General features: G+C 45.3%; 1 protein-coding gene across 1 annotated transcript in view; it reads right to left on the bottom strand.

Annotated features, from left to right (window-relative positions):
• tfeb (transcription factor EB) overlaps window positions 1-6,888 on the bottom strand; it is a 118,216-nt gene extending 111,328 nt beyond the window's left edge. The window contains exon 1 of the mRNA XM_078420291.1: window positions 6,774-6,888. The gene's annotated coding sequence lies outside the window, so the exon portion shown is untranslated. The remainder of the gene's footprint in view (window positions 1-6,773) is intronic.
• Between the last annotated feature and the right edge of the window lie 1,857 nt (window positions 6,889-8,745).

Genomic DNA, 8,745 nt, shown 5'->3' on the forward strand with positions numbered 1-8,745 from the left:
ACCTGCACGTCTTGGGAGTGTGGGAGGAAACCGAAGATCTCGGAGAAAACACACGCAGGTCACGGGGAGAACGTACAAACTCCGTACAGACGGCGCCCGTAGTCGGGATTGAAGCCGGGTCTCTGGCGCTGCATTCGCAGTAAGGCAGCAACTCTATTGCACAACCAATGGTCCAATGTTTTGTACCCTTCCATTCTCATTTTCCTCTCCCTTGGCTCTCAGTCTGAACAAGGGTCTCGACCCGAAACATCACCCATTGATTTTCTCCAGAGATGCTGCCTGTTCCGCTCTATCTAAGAGCTCTATCTAACTATCTCTTGAAAGCATCCAGAGAATTGGTCATCTGAGGCAGAGAATTCCACAGCTTCACAACTCTCTGACTGAAAAGGATTGTCCTTATCTCCACCTACCCCTTATTCTTAAACTGTGGCCCCTGGTTCGGGACTCCCCCAACATCAGGAACATGTTTCCTGCCTCTAGCGTGTCCAATCCCTTAATAATCTTATATGTTTCAATAAGATCCCCTCTCATCCGTCTAAATTCCAGAGTATACAAGCCCAGTCTCTCCAGTCTTTCAACGTACGACAGTCCCGCCATTCCGGGAATTAACCTCATGAACCTATGCTGCACACCCTCAGTAGCAAGAATGTCCTTCCTCAAGTTTGGAGACCAAACCTGCACTGATAGAATAAGAAAACTGATGTCTTTGCCCCAGAACTGGGGAGTCTTCAGTACTTGTGAGAAATATCTATTTATCTAAATATCCTGTCTCCTAACTGGACTGGGTCCCTCTCACTGACTCATGGTGATTCCTGGCTCATGACAACTCAAAGTGGAGAAGAAGCATTTGGGACAGAATTGAGAACATCAAGCATCAGGAGCGTGGCAGAGTCACATATAAACTGTGGAAGGATCGCACCACCTCCCAAAGAGCTGAGCTTACTGTCCTTCGCAGGTTCCAAGGGCTCTTAATGATAGCGGAGTCAAGGGATATGGGGAGAAGGTAGGAACGGGGTTCTAATTGTGCATGATCAGTCATGATCACGGTGAATGGCGGTGCTGGCTCGAAGGTCCGAATGGCCTACTCCTGCTCCTATTGTCTATTGTCCACTGTCTATTGTCTATTATCTATTTACTGTATAGGGAGAACCATAGAAAATACAGAGGGCAGCACAGTGGTGCAGTGGTAGAGTTGCTGCTTTACAGAGATAGAGACCCGTGTTTGTCCTGACTATGGGTGCTGTCTGTATGGAATTTGTATGTTCGCCCTGTGGCCACATGGGTGCTCCAGTTTTCGTCCACATACCAAAGATGTGTAAATGTTTGTAAGTTAATTGGCTTCTGCAAATTGTACTTAGTGTGCAGGATAGAACTAGTGTGTGGGTGATTGCTGGTCGTCGTGGACTCAGTGGTCTGAAGGGCCTGTTCCCACATTGTATCTCTAAACTAAACAATGGACCTCCCAGACAAGTATCTCTGAACTGAACTGAAGTGCAAGTGTGGAGGTACACGAAGGAGATAAAGAACTTAATAACATGGTGCCAGGCCAATACCCTCTCCCGCTATGTTAGCAAGATGAATCAGCTAGATATTGACCAGGGAGCGTTGTGGAGTACATGCCCCAGTCAACATCAATGGTTCTGAAGTAAAAATGGTTGAGGGGTTCAAATTCCTAGGCATGAATATTACCTACAACCTGTGGTGGACCAACCAGACTGGTGGCAGCCAAGAAAGCACATAATGCCCCTAATTCCTCAGCAGACCAAGGAAGGTGCTACACAAATGCAGTGTTTTTTAAATCACACACAGCTGCCAAAAGAGAGATTAGTGGTGAAACAATTAAACAAAAACAATGATAATGGGATGAGATTAAAATGTAATGGAATAGAGTAAGGCTGGATAAATGGGAAGGAAACCAGAATGGCAACCTGAGGAGCACCTTCAGCAACAGACTGGTCCCACCAAGATGCAGCACAGAACGCCACAGGAGATCCTTCTTCCCTGTGGCTATCAATCTGTACAACTCCTCCCCCTTCTGTCGTGGGGTAGACTGATTCCCCTTCCCCCACTCCCTGCCCCCACCCCCCCCCACCCCCCCCCCCCCCCGCAATCTATGCACATCCCCAATCCTCGACTTTCCACTCGTCACTTAGATTTTATGTTTCATGCATCTTGTTGTCTTTTATGAATGTTGGCAGACCAATTTCCCTCCTGGGATAAATAAAGTACTATCGTATCATATCGTATCATATTGTATCATTATCGTATCATTATCGTATCATATCATATCGTATCATATGGTATCAAATGGTATCATATGGTATCATATTGTACCATTATCGTATCATATCGTATCGTATCGTATCATATTGTACCATATTGTACCACTAAAATTTGCTCACTATTGTAACAGCTGTGTGATGACATGAAATAACAATAACTAATAACTTTCAAAATCGCATCGTATTATATCGTATCATATCGTATCATATCGTATCATATCGTATCATATCGTATCATATCGTATCGTAATAAACAGATAAAAATCAAATGGAGACTTGGTTTTCAGATAAAGTTAAATGTGTCTTTTTTCCCCCCCATTTCCATTTTTGCTGCTCATTGTAATATTGTATAATATTTTCTCATCTGATTTAAAATGTGAACACTTTTCCAACAACCTATATTAAACTTACAACTGTATTTGGTAGTTTTGTGGACATGTTCCATCTCACTCCTTCAGCATTGTACTGTACTGCCTCTCCAGCAACCTCTGCCATTGTACCTATCTCGAATGAACCATTAAATGTGTACAACTGGGCCGACTGTCCTTTTTAAACTGCAAGTTCTTCTAGATTAGACTCATATTCTCCTTCATGTTAGGTTCATTAAATATTTATCTGCATTTTGTGTTAAATGTTTTATATGTTAAATACATTCTGCCTTCAGTCCAGTGTCCATTTATACATCTCCCTGGTAACGGAGGGAATTATTAAGTATTTCTGCCACTTCTTTATCAATGTTTGTGATATTTTATTGCCCATCTTTCAGATGTCCAATTCCCAGTTTGACTGTCTTAATTTTAACGTGCTTGTGGAACATGTTCTATTTTGTTTAATATTCATTCATCATTTGAATCCATAGAATGGCTTGGCATAGAATGGCTTTGTGCTTCTCCTTGTCAAACCCCTGCTGTCTAAATGCTAGGTCTGTGCAGTGATTTCTTAATCTCTGTTTTGTTTCCATTTCTTTATTTATCCCTGATGTTTCACTAAGATTTAATTCATTCTTGCTTTTAGCATCCTATATTTTCCTAATTTTTTTTATTTTTTAAACATATTTCTTGTTGGCATTCTGTAGCATTTTTCTAAGTTACTATCCAGTTTACTTGCCCCAAATTCTAAATAGCAAAGATGATGCTACTGCCACACTACTCCAATGACCCAGATTTGATCCTGACTCGTGCTGACTGTGTGGAGATGGCACGTTTCCCTGTGACCATGTGGGCTTTGCCAGGATGCTCTGGTTTCCCTCGACATCCCAAAGATCTACACCGATCAGCCAAAACATTATGACCACTGACAGGTGAAGTGAATAACATTGATTATCTTGTTGCAATGGCACCTGTCAAGGGGTGGGATATATTAGGCAGCAAGTGAACAGTCAGTTCTTGAAGTTGATGTGATGGATGCAGGAGAAATGGGCAGGAGTCAAGACCTGAGCGACTTTGACAAGGGCCAAATTGTTATGGCCAGACAACTGGGTCACAGCATCTCTGAAACGGCAAGGCTTGTGGGGTGCTCCCGGTCAGCAGTGGTGAGTACCTACCGACAGTGGTCTGAGGAGGGACAAACCACAAACCGGCGACAGGGTGTTGGGCGCCCAAGGCTCATCGATGCGCGAGGGCAACGAAGGCTATCCCGTCTGGTCCGAACCGACAGAAGTCTACTGTGGCACAAGTCACAGAAAATTTTAATGGTGGCTACGGGAGGAATGTGTCACAATACACAGTGCATTGCACCCTGCTGCGTATGGGGCTGCACATGGAGGACCAACAGCATATTAGGCAGGTGGTCATAATGTTTTGGTTCATCAGGTTAAAATGTTTTGGCTAATCAGTGTAGGTTCACTGCCTACCATAAATAACCTCTAGTGCAGTGAGTAGCAGGTAGTTCAGGACAAAGTGGTTGCGCATGGAATGAGAACAGGCTGCAGGGAACCTATGCAGTGGTAACTTTCAATGGGCCATGGGACTGATGGGGTTGGTCCAAGAGCCAGCCTTGATAAGGCCTCCTTGTGTTGGAAAGAGATGCGAGGAAGTGATGTGATGCTGCTTACAACCATGTGTGGATGATCTGAGAACAGGCAGCACCTGTGGAGCCCCAAACAACAAACGTCTACAAGCCAGAATCAAGGGAGAGTAACAGGGAAAACCAAATCCTATGGTGCGGGCTTCCAGCAATGTTAACACCAATGTTAAAACTAAAGGAAGGGAGGACATGTCTGGCAAGAGAGAGTGAAACAGTCACTGTTTCAAGTCAATAACTGATGAAACATCATCGACCTGAACAACCAACGACCCGAAACGTCACCCATTCCTTCTCTCCAGAGATGCTGCCCGTCCCACTGAGTTACTCCAGCTTTATGTGTCTATCTTCGGTTTAAACCAGCACATCTCACACGTCCATCCCATGAGGATGAGCCAGCTGATCGCAGTAATTCAAACAGAAAAAGCTGGAAAAACTCAGGCAACATCTGTGGAGAGAGGAGCAATCGACCTCTCGAATCTGCAACCCTTTGTCAGGTCTGTCAAAGCTGACCTGATATCAGTCTGGTCTTTGTCATGAGTTACTCCAGCGTTTTGTGATACCTTCAGTCTCGTCCTTGTTGTTACTCCTTTGTCCAGGTTAAAATTGAAACAGTGAGCATAGTTATTATTGCATGGTCTTTAAACGATGCCAGCACTCTGAGATTCCAAGTGTAAGTAGCTCTCCCCATTGCCCAGGTCAATATTTAACAAATGGTGAGCTAAAATCAAATTCTAGGAATGTAGATTGCAGTGTTTTACCAGAAACTCCACGTCTAGTTCACTGCTCACCACCCTGGCAATCAGATAATAATGAAATGATCTGTAACCACAGATACCACTTGATCTGCAGACAGTGAACAAAAACACACTTTGAAAGAGATGTCCTCCTGTAAAACATTTCCAGTTGATGTCCTCCTCTAAAACATCCCAGTTTGATGTCCTCCTCTAAAACATTCCCAGTTTGATGTCCTCCTCTAAAACATTCCCAGTTTGATGTCCTCCTCTAAAACATTCCCAGTTTGATGTCCTCCTCTAAAACATTCCCAGTTTGATGTCCTCCTCTAAAACATTCCCAGTTTGATGTCCTCCTCTAAAACATTCCCAGTTTGATGTCCTCCTCTAAAACATTCCCAGTTTTCAGGACAATACATACATTTCCCCCAAAACATCTGTTTTTCAAAAGAAATCGAACTATCTGCCCATTTGTGTGGGGGGTGTGTGTGAAAATGTGATGTTGCCCTTTTGGCAGCTTTTAAAGGTGGCAGGACACTGCTGACGGGGGGTGTCTGGAATGGTGAACGTTGCTGCCCAAAGCTGGGTCTTGATCTCATTATCCGCGCAGTGTTCGACATTACTGGGTAACTTCCGACAGGAGGGTTCGGGCCTAACTGATAAATTACTCCGCTGCGGCCGCAACCTGAACGACAACAAAACTTAGTGAATGTTGTGGGCGGGGAGCGCTGACACATTCTCCCGCTTGTCTGCCCTTGACTTCTGTCAAAGATTGGCATGCTGCTGGAGTAACTCACACGGGACGGGACGCGACCTGTCAGTTATTGACTTGGAACACTGACTGTCTCTCTCTCTCTCTCTCTCTCTCTCTCTCCCTCCCTCCCTCTCTCTCTCTCTCTCTCCCTCTCTCTCTCTCTCTCTCTCTCTCTCTCCCTCTCCCCCCTCTCTCTCTCTCTCTCTCTCCCTCTCTCCCTCTCTCTCTCCCCTCTCTCTCCCTCTCTCTCTCTCTCTCTCCTCTCTCTCTCTCCTCTCTCTCTCTCTCTCTCTCCTCCCTCCTCTCTCTCTCTCTCTCTCTCTCTCTCTCTCTCTCTCTCTCTCTCTCTCTCCCTCTCTCTCTCTCCCTCTCTCTCTCTCTCCCTCTCTCTCTCTCTCTCTCTTGCCAGCGTCCCTGCAGAGAAGGAGAACCGGGAGACATTTCGGGTCCAGACCCTCCTTCAAACCCGAAGCGGCACCCATTGCTGTTCTGTGGCAGAGACGCCGCTGAGTTGCCCCAGCACTTCGCGCGTGTGTGTGTTCGGTGTGTAGTAGCACCAGCTATCTGATCATTAGTGTGTGTGAACATCATCTGCGGTGCTGCCCACACACACACACACACTGTCCAGAGGCCTCTCGCTGCCCTTCCATCTTGTACAATACAAATAGCCGCCGTTCCAAGCTTCCCATCTGTAAACAGCAGCAGATGAAACAACACAACGAGCCGTCCCTGGCCTGTCTCAGCCGGCGGCTCCAGCTCCCCGTTGTCATTGTTTGTAAACTATCTCCGCCCAAGATTGCCGTGGTTGGTCTCTACAACCCTTAAGAGAGTTGCAACTTTGTCTTCGTGTTGTGAGACAGTGTAGCGCACCAGCAAAGTGCACCCAAACACCAGGCGGCATCGCAACGGCGTCGGTACAGACACTTTCTGTTCCAGGGGGACACTAACTTACTATCCAGCTGTAACCATTCACTCACTTACCCACTGAAGACAGCCGGAGACTCCCAGCGCCCGGGGTTTCAGCTGGGAAACACACCCGCCGGGGGACAGTGGACTTCCAGTGAAAACTGGCGCAGATTCCAGCCCCTGCAGCTGATCCACTCACCACCTGCACTGGCGGCTGACAGCAACCCCAAGCCTTGCCTTGCCGAGCCTTGCCTTGCCTTGCCGCGACGGGCCAAGCTTGGTGGGCGTTGTAGTCCTGGGAGGAAGGCGCAGTGTACACACACACACAGTCACAACAGTCACAACAGGTCGCAGTCAGATGGCGTCTTTGCCCCAGCAACAAGCTTGCAGGCATCTCGCCACAACTTTACTTTGCCAAGCACAACAACGGTCGTTTTAAGGAGTGGGAAGAGAGATAGGTGCAAATATTAAAGGAATCAGTCTGAAGAAGGGTCTCGACCAGAAATGTCACCCATTCCTTCTCTCCTGAGATGCTGCCTGACCCGCTGAGTTACTCCAGCATTTTGTGAATAAATACCTTCCATTTGTACCAGCATCTGCAGTTATTTTCTTACAATGATGGAACATAGACACACACACACACACACACATGTATGTAGGAAAAAAACTTCAGATGCTGATATAAATCGAAGGTAGACACAAAATGCTGGAGTAACTCAGTGGGACAGGTAGCAACTCTGGAAAGAAGGAATGGGTGATGTTTCGGGTCGAGACCCTTCTTCAGACTGATGTCAATATATATATATATTTTGTCTATATATACATATAGGATAGAAGAAGGGTCTCGACCCGAAACGTCACCCATTCCTTCTCTCCAGAGATGCTGCCTGACTCCAGCTTTTTGTGTCAACATATATATGCTCTGGAATTGGGCCTGTTCTGTGCAGTATTATATATATATATATATATATATGTGTATATATATGTGTGTGTGTGTATGTGTATATATATATATATATATATATATATATGTATTATATATATATAGTATATATGTATATGTATTATATATATATATGTGTGTGTGTATATTATATATGTATATGTATTTTATATATATATATATATATATATATAATGCAGCACAGAACAGGCCCAATTCCAGAGTTTAGGTTTAGAAAACCTGCATCCGAATAGTGGATAGACATATAATGCTGGAGGACCTCAGCCAGTCGAGCAGCACCTCTGGAGAAAAGGAATAGGTGACGTTTCTGGTCAAGACCCTTCTTGGGATAATGAAAGATATAGATGGCGATGTAGAGAGATATAGAACAAATGAATGAAATGATGTCAGAGATTATGGAGAGAAGGCAGGAGGATGGGGCGAGGAGGGAGGGAGGGATGGGTAGATCAGCCATGATTGAATGGCGGAGTAGACTTGATGGGCCGGATTGCCTAATTCTACTCCTATCACTTATGATCTTATGATATGCAAAATAGTAACAATGAGAAAGGATGATAACAGGCCACTGTTAGCTGCGGGCTAGGTGAAAACGAGTTACAGACCATGAGACTCAACAAGATGACTTTGAAACTAGCACAACAACGAGGGTGGGGGAGGGACGAGAGAGGGGGGAGGGGATGCAAGGGTTTACTTGAAGTTAGAGAACTCAAAATTCATACTGCTGGATTGCAAGATGCCCAAGCAAAATGTGAGGTGTGTTCCTCCAATTTGCGTTGGGCCTCACTCTGACCATGGAAGAGGACCAGAACAGAAAGGTCTGTGTGGGAATTGGAAGGGAAGTTAAAGTGTTTGGTAACCGGGAGATCACGTAGGCCCAGAGTGAGTTTGGAACCATAACTGAGGAAAATGACCTTCAGTTGATGGACATTTCTGGTGCTTTCAGTAAAATGGATGAAGGAGAGCCAGTGGATGTAGTGTATCTAGACTTTCAGAAAGCCTTTGATAAGGTCCCACACGGGAGGTTGGTGAGCAAAATTAGAGCACATGGTATTGGGGTAGGGTATTGACATGGATAGAGAATTG

Source organism: Rhinoraja longicauda, chromosome 24 (genome assembly GCF_053455715.1).
Source record: "Rhinoraja longicauda isolate Sanriku21f chromosome 24, sRhiLon1.1, whole genome shotgun sequence".
In the NCBI taxonomy this organism is placed as follows: Eukaryota; Metazoa; Chordata; class Chondrichthyes; order Rajiformes; family Arhynchobatidae; genus Rhinoraja; species Rhinoraja longicauda.